Source organism: Puma concolor, chromosome B4, assembly GCF_028749965.1.
Source record: "Puma concolor isolate L17-30 chromosome B4, mPumCon1.1.hap2, whole genome shotgun sequence".
Lineage (NCBI taxonomy): Eukaryota > Metazoa > Chordata > Mammalia > Carnivora > Felidae > Puma > Puma concolor.
The window spans coordinates 20,952,082-20,965,668 of record NC_141673.1 but is presented as its reverse complement, the minus strand read 5'-3'; the positions used below and the strand labels follow the sequence as shown (position 1 = coordinate 20,965,668).

The 13,587-nt window shown below is 41.0% G+C and overlaps 1 protein-coding gene across 5 annotated transcripts in view; it reads left to right on the top strand.

Moving 5' to 3' along the window:
* The window catches only part of ANO4 (anoctamin 4), a 428,017-nt gene that overhangs the window by 69,207 nt on the left and 345,223 nt on the right, over positions 1-13,587 (top strand). Inside the window, exon 1 of one of the 5 annotated variants that reach the window (XM_086712551.1) lies at positions 4,034-4,799. The exons of the other annotated variants lie outside the window; for them this stretch is intronic. The gene's annotated coding sequence lies outside the window, so the exon portion shown is untranslated. Of the gene's footprint in view, positions 1-4,033; positions 4,800-13,587 lie in introns of those variants that run through there. 5 annotated transcript variants of the gene reach the window in all.

The window sequence follows — 13,587 nt, the reverse complement described above, 5'->3', positions numbered from 1 at the left end:
TTCATTTCATGCTGAAGGAGAGCTGAGGTATTAGACAAGGGATTACACTGCAGTGCTTATGTCCAATCCCACACTTTTCTGGAATCCTCTCCACTCTTCTAGTAATTAGGGATCACTCATCCTGACTTTCAGTGTAATGTAAGGTAGAGTTAGGAAAAAGAAACCAACAAATACCAACTGCTTGCTCTTCAAATTACAAGCATCAAGAATTCATTTCTGTTGTATAAAGGGTTAAATTTAATCTGAGGTAAAAATGAGTGTTTCTTTTTTAATATGGATTTGCCTCATTCCTACTTCACCCAAATTCATGTAACACTGTGGGAAGAGTCCCCAAGTAATCTGACATGCTTAGTCAAAAATATTTTGGGGGCGTCTGGGTAGCTCAGTCCATTAAGTGTCTGACTCTGTTTCTGCTCAGGTCATGCTCTCAGGGTAGTGAGATCGAGCCTTGTATTGGGGCTCCATGCTGGGTGTGGAGCCTGCTTAAGATTCTTTCTTTCCCTCTGCCCCTTACCTTCTAGCTCTCTCTCTTAAAACAACAGCAAAAAACAAAACACAGGGGTGCCTGGGTGGCTCAGTTGGTTGAGTGTCCGACTTTGGTTCAAGTTATGATCTCACAGTTCTTGAATTTGAGCTACACATTGGCTGTCTGCTGTCAGCCCAGAGCCGCTGCAGATCCTCTGTCCCATCCGCCCTCCCCCCACCTCTCCCCTCTTGTGCTCTGGCACGCTCTCTTTCAAAAATAAATAAACATTAAAACACACACACACAAAACAAAAAACAAAAAAAAAACCTTCAAAAAGGTTTTGGGGTCCTCTTCTATGTCCAAGTCCTGTGTTTCCATGGATTAGAGAGGCATTTTGAGGCTGTCCTGATTGTTCATATACTGGTATTGCCACCTGGGCAAGCACCTTCAACCTCTCTGAGCCCCAGTTACTGCAGTGAACATTATCCTATTTGTGTTCTGGGAGTGCTGTGAAGGCTGAGACATGTGAGGCCACTTGAAAAAAGTCTGGCACAAGGTAGGGTTCAGTATATGTTAGTTACTGGTTGCTAGAAGTTAGGGCAGAGACAAGCTTTTCCTTTAGGGAGATTTTGACTTTGTTTTTAAAACCATTGGTTGGCAGCATGTTCCTTAAAATTTCTTGATTCTCATATCTCCATTAATAGATCCTGATGTCAAAAATGGAAGTATATGCAGGTGCCTGGGTGGTTCAGTGGGTTAAGCGTCTGACTTTGGCTCAGGTCATGATCTCACGGTTCGTGAGTTTGAGCCCCATGTCGGGCTCTGTGCTGACAGCTCAGAGCTTGGAGCCTGCTTTGATTCTGTGTCTCCCTCTCTCTCTGCCCCTACCCCACTCATGCTCTGTCTCTCTCAAAAATAAATAAACACTTAAAAATTTTTTTAAAAATGGAAGTATAAGGCCATGTACCCTCTTGATGATCTAGAAAATAGGTGTATTTTTACTTTGTCTCTTCAGGCTGATTACAGAAAGTAGAATCATTTTGGCATTGAAAGATGGAGCTTTACAAATCCTTGTCTTTCAGACTTTATAAAACTCTGTCAGCATGCTTTTCTGAAGCAAATTTACTAAAACTATCTTTTTTTTCTTATTTATTAAATTTTTTTTTAATGCTTATTGTTGAGAGAGAGAAAGCATGCGAACAATGCAGTATGAACAGGGAGGGACAGAAAGAGAGGGAGACACAGAATCTGAAGCAGGCTACAGGCTGTGAGCTGTCAGCACAGAGCCTGACCTGGGGCTCGAACTCATGAACTGTGAGATCATGACCTGAGCCAAAGTTGGACGCTTAACCAACTAAGTCACCCAGGTGCCCCTCTTTTTTTTTTCTTTTAAAACAAGTGACAGGTATAGGTACATAATTCAAATTACCTTCTAGTCTTCGAAAAGAAGTGTTAAATCATGCTGTTGTATAACTTTAGGTAAATTATCTTGGCCAGTCAAATAGCCGTCTAACATTTGGCCGCATCTCATTTATTGAGAACCTTTTATGCATTAAGTACTGGTGTTATACCTGGGAGCAAAATATAGTCCCAGAAATTGTCCCAAGTTTATTTGACTTGGATATTTTGTCCTTTACAAAATTCAGTGGGTGTTTGTTGCTATGTGGAATGTAAGGTGGTTCTCTTGTCTCTTCAGGAGGGAGGGGTGGAGAAGTGGCCAAACTTTAAAAAATTAATTGCATTAAAGTGACTGGAGTACCCGTTTTCATTGACCTAATTGCTACATAGATGTGCAATTATTTAATCTAAGTAATTTGTACTTCTGCAGTTTTATCATTTTCATGCTTCATCATCACCCTGTATATTCAAGGTATTGAACCTGTTCCATAAACAGTATTAATCTCAATTACTTTGTGAACTTTAAATAATATTCCCTTATTAAATATATTCTTTGTTATGCTGCCCATGTTTTTACAGTGTCAGAAGCTGTTGATGCTGATAAAAGCAAACATTTAGTTTAAAAACCTTTTCATGTTTTAATGAGATTAAAAAAATAATGTGTACATTTATATTTCCCAAGGTTTTGGTTATGGAAAACACCTTGTTAGGCAAATATAGAACTTTGAGTCCAGAGTCCAACTCATGGCTTGGCTTTTTATTCAAGGGACATTCAAATAGAACATTTTCAGTCTTGGCCAGAACCATGGTGTTGAAACCTCGAAAAGAAGATTTAAATTGGCCCATGAGACTATAAACTTCTTGAAGGCAGGGCCTGCCACTTGGATCTCTGTAGCTCTGAAACATGGTTGGCTGTTCTTTAAATGTTTGGTGGTTGAACTGAAGTGAGTAATGAAACTGAATTTGGGACTCTGTGTCCCAGGTTTTCCTTATTTTATGTACATAGGACTACCCTGGCAAACCATACTTCTCAAAAATTTCATCTTCTTATGTTCATCTTTGTGGAACATTTTTATGGCCTCCTGCTGTGACTCATTTGGGTAATGAGTTAACTGCTTCCTTGGAGCCCAGCCCTTCCTTTTAAGCTGTGGTATTCAGGTCCCCCAAAGTAGTTTGCCTCTGGGTAGAAATCACAACAAAGTATCGAAATGATACTTCAACTTCTAGGTAAAGACAGAACTAAAATTAAAAACTCTATATCATGTAAGCCATCTGAAAAACAAACCTAGGAGCATTTGTATCTTTCCATTAACTCTTGGCTACTGCAAGGGAATTCATCTTTTCTACAGAGATAAAAAGGTTACCCAAGACGGTCTCCCCAGATTCAAAAGTTCTGAAGTTTTAGTGTGGAGTTCAGTTTGACTGGCATTTAACTTTAGAACCTATGCCCCTATCTAATTTAATTGTCACGACCAAAAACAGATTAATTCAGATATATGTGCTAAGTTTTTAGGCTCATTGTTAGAATGGGGAAAAAGGCAAGAAGGAAAAGTGTCACTTTCTCTAGTCTCTAGTCACCACGAAGGGATTCACTCCTTTGCCTCTTCCTTTTTTTTTTTTTAATTTTTTAAAAACATTTTTATTTATTTTTGAGAGAGAGGGAGAGAGGGAGAGAGGAAGGAGCAGAGAGAGAGGGAGACACAGAATCCGAAGCAGGTTCCAGGCTCTGTGCTGTCAGCACAGAGCCCGATGAGGGCCTTGAACCCATGAACTGTGAGATCATGACCTGAGCTGAAGTCAGATGCTTAACCAACTGAGCCACCCAGGCACCCTGACTCCTGTGCCTCTTCTATTAGTCTAGCACAGTTTCGCATACTTCAGTGTGCCTGTGAACTTTTGTACAGGTTTGTATGCCCAAAACCACATTTTCCCTGTCTTACAGGTGACTTAAGAGACCTCAAAAGGAACTCTTAGCTATCTTGATGAATTCATCTCTGACAACGACTCCTGTGCATATAGTGCACAAGAAAATGATAAAACTAAGGGAGAAATTTCTGGAGAGACCTTTAACCCTTTTCTGCCTCAATTTCTCACTTGTGAAATAGGGAGTCTAGTGCCTGGTCCTCACATCCTGTGCCTTGGCCATAAAGAAGCTTATGTCCAAAGTGCTTCTACTGTACTCAGGGTGATCTCTCCATGCCCAGTATCAGGCTGTCTGGTCTGGAGATGCCAGCAGACCTCATTTAGGGGGGGTTCCAAGTCTGGCTTCTTGCAGAGATACTGTGGGATGCATAGGAAAACTTCCTGAGCCTTCTGGTGTCACTATGGGGCTTTGGAGCTTATTTTTAATAACAAGCAAATATTATCAGCAACTGAATGGAGAGTGAGATGCCAACCCTGCCAAAGTTCTGTTGGAAGCAGGGGGCTGTCCTGTGTCTCTCAACCCACTGTCTCTGATGCTCTCTTGTCACACTGACAGGGCTCTCGCTGGCTGGGCTGATTGGTCGCTGGCAATAACTGATATGGAATACTGATATTCTCACGGGCAGTTCCTTCCACTCCAAAGAAGCTCCTTTCCTCCCCTCTTCCCACGTTCCCAACCCCAGCCTGGTGCCCAGCCACCCCCGACCGTGACGCCCCTTCACCCGGGGGAGGACAAGTCCTGGGCGTGATGCTCTGAGCTGGCGGTGAAATCCACCAGGCTGCTTTCACTCCAGCTCGCTCTCGGGAGAGTCCTGCTCCAGACTTCTCAGGGTTTTTACAGCACAAACAACTGCATGCGGGCCGAGGGGAGGCTGAAACGGACTTGTGTGTGGCGGTTTTATCGCCTTTCATCACTTTGCTGGCCTCATCCCGAGGCACTTGCCTGGATTTCTTTCTGCCTAAGACTGAGGAAGGATCCCTTCTCCTTCTTTTGACTCTTTCTATTTTTATGGTAAGTGCTTGCATTGAATGAGCTGCTCTGCTGCAGTGAACTGAAGGCTCTTGCTCGCTTGCTCCCTCTCTTCCCAGCTAAGCTTTAGTGACCTTCTCTCTGCGTTTCTCCTTTTTTCATGGATCCCTTGTCTGGGGTGAACCAGAGAACTAAAATGCCAGGGCTCATTTGTCTGGACTGTTTTTCTTTCTTTCTTTCTTTTTCTTTTTTTCATAAACCCGAGCTTCTCAGCTCTGATGGAAACATAAGCACTCTCTCTTTGTCCTTGAAGCGGCAGCCAGGGGAATGTGTTCACGCTGGTAAACTGCAGCAGTGTGCAGGGAATCTGTGGAGGGTGACTGACAAATTTGGGCAAGATGAATCCTTGGTGTGCTGAGGTTCACTCTCAGAATCCGGAAGGGCCGGGGCTGGGCGGCCCACATAGCAAACTATTCCATCTTTCCAGGTGAAGACAGCACCCGCGTGAGTTATGTCGGAGTCTGCCGTGGGCAGTGGCACTTGGAGCACCTGCCCCCCGAGAGTCCAGACCGGCCCTGTGTCTTGTGGGCTTCACAACTTGGGCAGTAACATTCGCGGCGGGGAGGAATCCTGCACTGGCGGATGGAGTGATTCATGACCTCATTGCTTCCTTTTTCCTTTGGAATCTCAGGGTGCCTGCTTTGCAAACCATATTTTACATCCTTTTCAGAGGCTGGTGGGGCAGTGATGACAGGAACATTTTTGAGTTGGCAACACAGTTTCATCCTCCTGCTGGGAGAGAAAATGCTTTGAGGCTACTGGAATGGTTAGACTTTTTTAAGTGAAAATAAGCAGGTTTCCGAGGAAGAACATGTGTGTTGCAGCATCCACAGGCAGATTGTTTATTCCAGGACATCACTCTGAGAATAGTGTCCTAATTTTTCACCTGGTCTCCTGAGCCTTGCTGCAGACAGAAACACAACTTGAGGTCTATTACTGGCTTGCTGCCTCCTGTAGCCCAAAGGAAACCGAGAACATTTGGTATAGATCTCACTGGTGGTTGACTGAGTACCTCTCTTCACAGGGAGATGTCCTTCTCTTTTTGTTTTTGGTAGCAGGTGTGTTGAATTATTTTGGCATTCTAGAGAATAAGCTTCGCAGTGGTGTTTCTGCTTAGTTCTTTTCCAGCTTGGGCTGGAAGATGGGTTGTCTTATTTGATTTTTGTATGGGATTTCTAATTCTGGTCCATTTCACTCTAGGGAGGGTTCTGATCAAATGTAATTCAGCCTATGATTTGTAAGATACTGCACTAATAAATGTGATTTTTTGGTAACAAATGAGAGAAAAAAGGTGGGGTGAAATTTCTGATCTTTCCCCTGTTGATTGGGAATTGGAATATAAAGTTCCTCAACTGTCTTGCTCATTCTCACCACTTTTATTTCTACTGCCTGTGTGGATTTTTCTTAAAATAGTGGTGATGACATCAGGCATATGCTTTCATTCTGTTCCCTGGGTTCAAAGTAGATACATTTGGTGGAGGGTTCTTATATGAAAGCATACGTTTAAATAAAGAGCAAGAATTTGTAGATATTTATGTGACAGTCCAGTTTCAGAGTGAAACCAGCAAATAGGTTAACAGCAACACAACAAAAAATTAGGATCCTTGCAGACTGTAAACTCTGAATCCTTAAGTAATGTTTGAAATACTTTTGGCATTGTTTGGATTAGCTCTTCTAATATCCGTTCTTTCCTACACTCAGTTATAGCTCATAGCAATGTTGTAATCTGACTGGTAGACTTCTCTGCTTCCTTGAATCATTCTTTCATTCTTACTTGTTTACTTACATCCTTAACGGTGTTTTCTTACCTTGCTTATTCTTTTATTCCTCCAATTGCAAGGATTTTTATCAGGTGCCTGGCAACACAGCCTGAGGTACTCAAGATGGGAAGCGTTAGAATCGGCTTGTATGTCAAGGAAATAGACTCTGCATTTCACACTGCAAGCAATTTTGCATGCATTGGAAAAAATATATTTCCTTTTAATTAGTAGCAACTTCAGCTTTGAGAGAAGAGAATTCCTTAGGCTTCTTTATCTTGCTGAGCAGAATGTTTGCCTATACAGCCAGAAGTGTGTGTGTGTGTGTGTGTGTGTGTGTGTGTGTGTGTGTGTGTGTGTGTGGGTGTGTGTGGTATATGCAAGTATATACACAAATGTTTACTTAGGACTGTTCTGTGAATATACTTTTAATAGTTGTAGCATGCTCATTTAGAGGACTGAAACAAAATTCCTAAGCTATTGCTTACCATTCTCTAGCTAGCTTTTTTTGTTGTTGTTATTGTAGGGATTTCCCCACTTCTCACACCCCTCCTCCAGATAACGCCTTTGGGAATTTCTTTGAATTGGGAGAATTCTAAGGCATTTCCTTGTCTCACAGCATGGTGTCATGTTAATTCCTTTGCAGGGTCTCTGAAGGCAGCATAGAAAACTACAGCAGGAAAAACTGATAAAAGCTGTGCTGAGTGGAGCCAGTAGCCTCTTGTGATGAAGTCACCACAACATTTTATTTGTGTGTTGATTCAGCTGCTGTACCTTGCAACTGGTTTTGCTTGCCACTCTGGCAAATTGTAGTTATTTGAAATAGGTCTAGAAGCACCTACATTGGTGTAGATGCACTTATTCATTTTTCACACTTGTTAATTACAGCCATCCTTAAAACCCGTGCTCTTACTGTTTCTTTCGGGGGTGGTTTAATTTGAAATCTGCAGCTTCTACTGTAAATCAGTATTCCATTTTTATCCTGTTCCTCTCTGTGTTCTTTCCTACTTCTGCTTTATATATGTTGCTATATGTGAGCACTCATATATGTATGCTTAGAAACTCAGGCAGTGAAAATTGACAACTAATGAAGAGTTGGTTACAGCTTCTTGTTTAGTAGCTGAACTTCAGTGTTCAGAGGGAAGAAATTGCCCCTATTAATACAAATATAACCTCATGCTTCTACAGGCATTCTTGTCATTGAAACTGTTTTCCATAGTTGATTACCAGGACTAGAAATAGAATCAGTTTTGCATCGTAATTAATGACATTCTAGATCTGTCTAGGTTGGACTGCCCTCAAATCTTGACATGTTTACTACCCAAAAGGTCTTTGTATTTAGAGGGGGAGTTGATGGTGTCTATTTTTACAAAGTAAAAACTTTGATTCTATAACACAGCCTTTTTTTGGGGGTGTGGGGGAATTGGATGAACCATATCATTAAGGATGTTGGCTGATTTTTTTCTGTTGCTTTTTCCAGTACAATTAATATAGTCCCTTTACCATGTCTCCATGAGCCTTTTTTTTTAAACAGAGGAAAAGAAGAGGAATGTACAACTCCCACATAAAGCTGCTTAGGGAGAGGACTGTTCTTTAACAGAGATTCAAGACCACTTCTAACACCAGCTATGGTGATCTACTTTGAAAGGAACTTGCTATTCAGTTGGCAACTTACATTGTATAAAATAGGAGAAATGCTTCATGAGCTGTGTTGAATGTTGCATTTTTGATCTGTGCTTCCCTATTGAATTCATTTAGGACTATAGTCACTAGACAGCTTTGCAGGAAAAAAAAAATCATGTCCTCAGTAGCATAATAATCTAGCCAGACTGTCATAAATGTTTATGTTGCAAGTTATATCTCTTGGGTGGTAGAGGGAGATGGCAGAATTTTGGAGCAGAACCAAATCACAGCCCCAAAATAATGTAAGACGAAAGGGGAAATTCTTCCCTTTATGTAGCATTTAATTCTCCAGTCAAGCTGTTGGCCCTTAAGTCTGAAGATCCAAGAAATTGTTAAAAACAAATAATAACACGTTTTGTGGACCTTGTCTCTAATAGAAATCCTTGACCCTTAATTAGGCATCTGCTGAGTGGCCTTTCTTTCGGCTTGTGTGAACCAGCAGCCATTCTTATAGAAAACAGACATACTGTCATGCAGTAGGAATTTACTTACTTACATTTTTCCTGTTGGTCTCCCACTGGGGACCTCCTGTGAGTGTCAGAGGGAATCAGTGTCTGGAGACAGAGAAGACAGCTAGTCACAGTGGGATGTCTTCAGGACCCCAGGGTTCCAGTGCAACCTCAGGCACCAACTGCTATGAGACTCCTACTCCTAACAGCTCCCTTGGGCTTGGGCTAGATAATCTCATTGGGTTCCCCCAGCCATTGAAAATTATGAACTGTTATTTTACCTCTATTTTTTACTAGATGGATGGTAATTTTTAAGGCAATGGATACAGATTAGACATTCTTAGGAGGTGGGCTATACATGCCCTTGATAACCTTCCCTGGAACTATAACCATGACGTGAACATCAGATTCAGAAAAGTGTGATAATGGTGAGCCTTCATGAACAGAGCTCCTGTGTGTATGACTACTGCCTGATTACCCTGGGACATTTTGAAATGTTCCTCCTAACCATAGAAAAGGACCTTAAGGCATGTGTTATCAACCCTCTCATTTCATATATAAGGAAGTTGACTCTCAGGGAAGTTAAATGTCCTCCCCAGGGTTGGAGACCTAATTAGCACCTGGGAAGACATTTCAGTGCAGTGTGCGTGGATTTACTCAGATCCCTTGTTCTATTCCTGGTGTGGGACCCTTTCCACAATACACAGCTGACACTTACTGTGTCATTCATTGCTCACAAAACTGCTTTGTGGCATCCAACTCACTGGTGTCCATTATTTCTGGGTTCATTTCATGCAGATTACGTGGCTGTACCAGTCAGAGTGAGTCACATCAAGCCAATGTTTATGGTAATTTGTTCATGCTTGTGTAGAAATGCATTTTTTATATTGAAGTTTTGCTTTTCTTATGAACATTTCAAGAATTTTACAAACATTATGCTCAGTTATTTTTTCCCCTGGCATTTCAACTATTTGACTGATGATCAGTTTTGTAGAGGGGTTGATATATTTATAGATGGATTCTTTCATCCATTCATTCACCTAATACATATTGAGCACCTATTATGTCCATCCATATGCCAAGCAGCAGGGATCCAGTGATGAAACAGCTGGATGCCACCATTGCTGAGAGTGTTCAGAGTGTAGTTATGCTTCATGGAGTTTGTCTTGATTCTCAGCCAGTGATGTTACTGTTTCACATGGTTTCTCAATCCATTTGAAAAGCCATTTGCTTGGTCAGTTTCTGCCTGGGAGTATTCCACTGACAAGTTCTTTCCCCACAAAGGCACCTTTGCTGTCATTGCAACATGTATCTTCCAGTTTTCAAAATAATATTCTTAGCTCCTGTTCTGTTACCTGACTGAAAAAAAGAGATTGATTGGCTAAACTTGTTTATACTATTATGATTCACAAAATGATTGTTTCCTTCTTTGGAAAAATTAGCTATTCCCTGGAAATCCTAAATGTGTAGTCTAGATAGCAAGGTGTTTGTGGAACTAATTGCTGGTTAAAGTCAAATCCCTTGGCCTTGCATGGCAAGCCCATTATTACATACAGCCCTTGTTTGTTTGTTTGGCCTCTTGCTCTGCAGCTCCTATGGAATTTTTTTAGAAGTATCAAACCGTTTGCAGTACTCTCATTTGCCTCGGTGCCTTTGCATATGCTGGTTCCTCTGAAATGTCTCTGCTGTCTTTAGACTAACTTTCAAGGCAGGTTCAGATATCATTTCTTAAGGAAGCTCTGTGATACTTAACACCTTTACTAACCCCTGTCATGCAAAGCTGAGGTAGGTAGATCATGTCTATCCTCTTATATCCCTTAGTACAAAGATCTCATAGGATTTTATAGACTGTACTGTGATTGTTTGTCTATTGGTTCTCTTTCCCAAATAGACATTTTGTTCCTTGAGGACAAGGACTATATTTTCATCTCTATATCCCAAGGCATAGTTTAGTGACTGCAGATACCAATAGCAAATACCCAGTAATCCTTGAACAAGCTAGACTGGGAATCACCATATAAAACCTATGGTGCTGGTATTGGTAGCTACTGCTCTATGTGGAGAAATTAATTTTTCAAAGTAATCTGACGGTGAATTATACTGAGAAGGATAAAGAGATAGGCAGTCATCCTGATGGAGTCTATTAGAAAACCCCCAGAAAATGTTTGTCTCCAAAAGAGTTTCAACAAAGTAAACAACTAGAATTTATTAAGTGCCTTCTATAAGCAAAGCATTGTGTTAGGTCTCCAGGAATGCAAGGTTTTTTAAAAAGCCAGAAACTAGTAAGGATTTGTGTCGTGTGTAAACGATCTGGTTACAAGGCAGAGATTACAGAGATTCTAATAGGCTGTAGATGTGCAGGTAAGGTAAGGGAGCTGGGTTTAGAGAGGGACAGAGTAACTGGCTTGAGCAAGAACTTAGAGATCTGGGGTGCCTGAGTAGCTCATTTGGTTAAGTATCTGACTCTTGGTTTTGGCTCAGGTCATGATCTCATGTTTTGTGAGTTCTGGCCCCACTTGGGCTCTGTGCTGACAGTGTGGAGACTGCTTGGGATTCTTTCTCTCCTTCTCTCTGCTCCTCCCCTGCTCACATTCTCTCTCTCTCTCTCTCTCTCTCTCTCTGTCTCTCTGTCTCTCTCTCAATAAGTGAACATTTAAAAACAAAAAAGGACTTAGAGATTGATGGTGTGGTCAACAAGAAGATGGCTTGGGGAGTGGTGGTGGGAGGGAAATGGAAAAGGCAGAGAAAGTCCAGGGACCTTTGGGTGAAGATGGGGACAGTATTCAGAAGAAGTAAGGGCAGTTTATTATTTCTGAAAGATGGGAGATAATTAATAGGATCTGGATAAAGCCAAAAAGGAATCTCTCCTCAGGTTTAATTAATCAGAAGTCTATGTTCAGGGAAGGAGAGCAGTTGCTCAGTACATAAGCACATAAGACGTTTGCTTCTCACCCAGCCCGTTTACCCTTGAGGGTACACTTTGACATTCAGAGTCATCACAAGGAAATGAAGCCAGGAAATCTAATCTAAATCAATCAGTTTAGACCTAGAGAGAATTTAGGATGGAGGTCACTGAAGTTCCTGTGAAAATACTGTCCAGAGTGTAAATAATCCCATGGTCCTTTGGTGCTTTATTGCTCATAACTTCTGTTTCTTTTTCTTTGGCAATTAGCTTAGTGCTATTTACAAAGAATATAATCATTTTATAAATCAGTGTATATATGCATGGATAAGCTATGTTCATATATGTGAAAAAGTAGCTTATTAGAAACTTCTATCTGTAATCAATTCCATTCATCCCCAAGGTATGATTTCTGTTGTGCCTTTTCCTACTTTTCTTTTCTCTAAAAGAATTGGGGAACATAGGTTTAGGGACTGGTAAGTTAAGTTTTGCGCATCTGAGAATTGGACCTGGTCAGATGTCTCTCCACCTTGATTGTAACCTAAGAAGATGGAGTTGGACAGTCTCTAGATACCTTGGCCAGAGCATGAAAGCAAATAGATTTTCAGTGAGAGATTAGAGGTAGAAAAGAAGCTCACGTCATTTGCTCACTCACTAAACAAGTGCTTATTGTGCACTTATTACGCTTCAGGCATAGTTCTGGGCACTAGACAAACAACAGTGAACAAAACCATCTATATCTTGCTTTCACAGAGCCAACATTTGGGTAGAAACGGGAGGAGCAAACAAACAGACACCAAGCATGTCAGATGGTGATATGCACAATGTTGAAAGTGAAGACTGTTGATGCTACTGTTATCTTCATATTTAGGTTCTCCATTTATTGAACTTACTCATTGTGTTTAAATTATTTTGTTCCATGCATTGTTTTTATCGCTTGCTGTTATGATATTTTACTTTCTAATTAGTCTCCATAAGCCACAATCTTGACAGATTTTTCCCCTAGGTAAGTGCAGCTATTGCAACAATTGGTACTGGGAACAAAAGTTATAATCAGGCATTTGGCTCTTGAATTGACTTAAAGGAGAAGTAAGATGGACACCAGAGCTCATGAGTATTTTTCTCCAGGGTAAAGTTGTCAGAATTTAGATGAAGAATATAGGAAAGAAATAGACCAGTCTCTCAGTTGAGTCTGAGGGGAGCGGATTGGAGTGTTCTTCTGGGAGACTGAGAGCTTGAGCTTCAGGAGCTCTGGCCCTGGGAGGGGGGCAGGGAAATGATGGACATCACCAGTGAGCACAGCTCATTAGGAAGAGATGAGATGATATAGAAAGTAAACATACAAGAAATTTAGCAAGTTATTTCATTTTGGGAGGGAAGAAGCATAAAGCCAGTGAGGCACATATGTATCAATGAGCAACAGTTATAAAAAAAGGTTCTGCCTAATGTAGAACATCTGGATGAGTCCATTAATAGAAGTGGTGTCCTGAAACAAAAAGAAATGTTTATGAATTTTTAAAAATTCCTACCCTATTTGTGATCTTTAATTCAGTATCCATGTTCTATTTTATTCCAAGCATACTTTTGGTCAATACTTGCTACCTTTCTTCTAAAAGAATTTGGATTTAAAGAAAAATCTCTCCTGGTGGTGGAGAGCTTGGGCTCTTGGATAAGCAGTTCGGTTCCCATCCTGGCTCTGCCATTTATTCACCTTTGGGCCTTGGATGGGTTGCATAGTCTTTTTGTATACCATTGTCCTCAATTATAAAAATGAGAGTAACTAACAACCCCTGTCTCATAGTTAGAGCTGTTGAGTGTTAAATGAGATAGTACATGGAAAGCACTCATCACAGTGCCTGCAAATGGTTAAGTTGACCAACAGTTGTTAATGTTACCATTATTTGTCTCTAGTGTTAGGAATTTGGAGGAATTTTCCTATGTATATGTATGTTTGTGTGGACATATTTACCTCCTTAGCA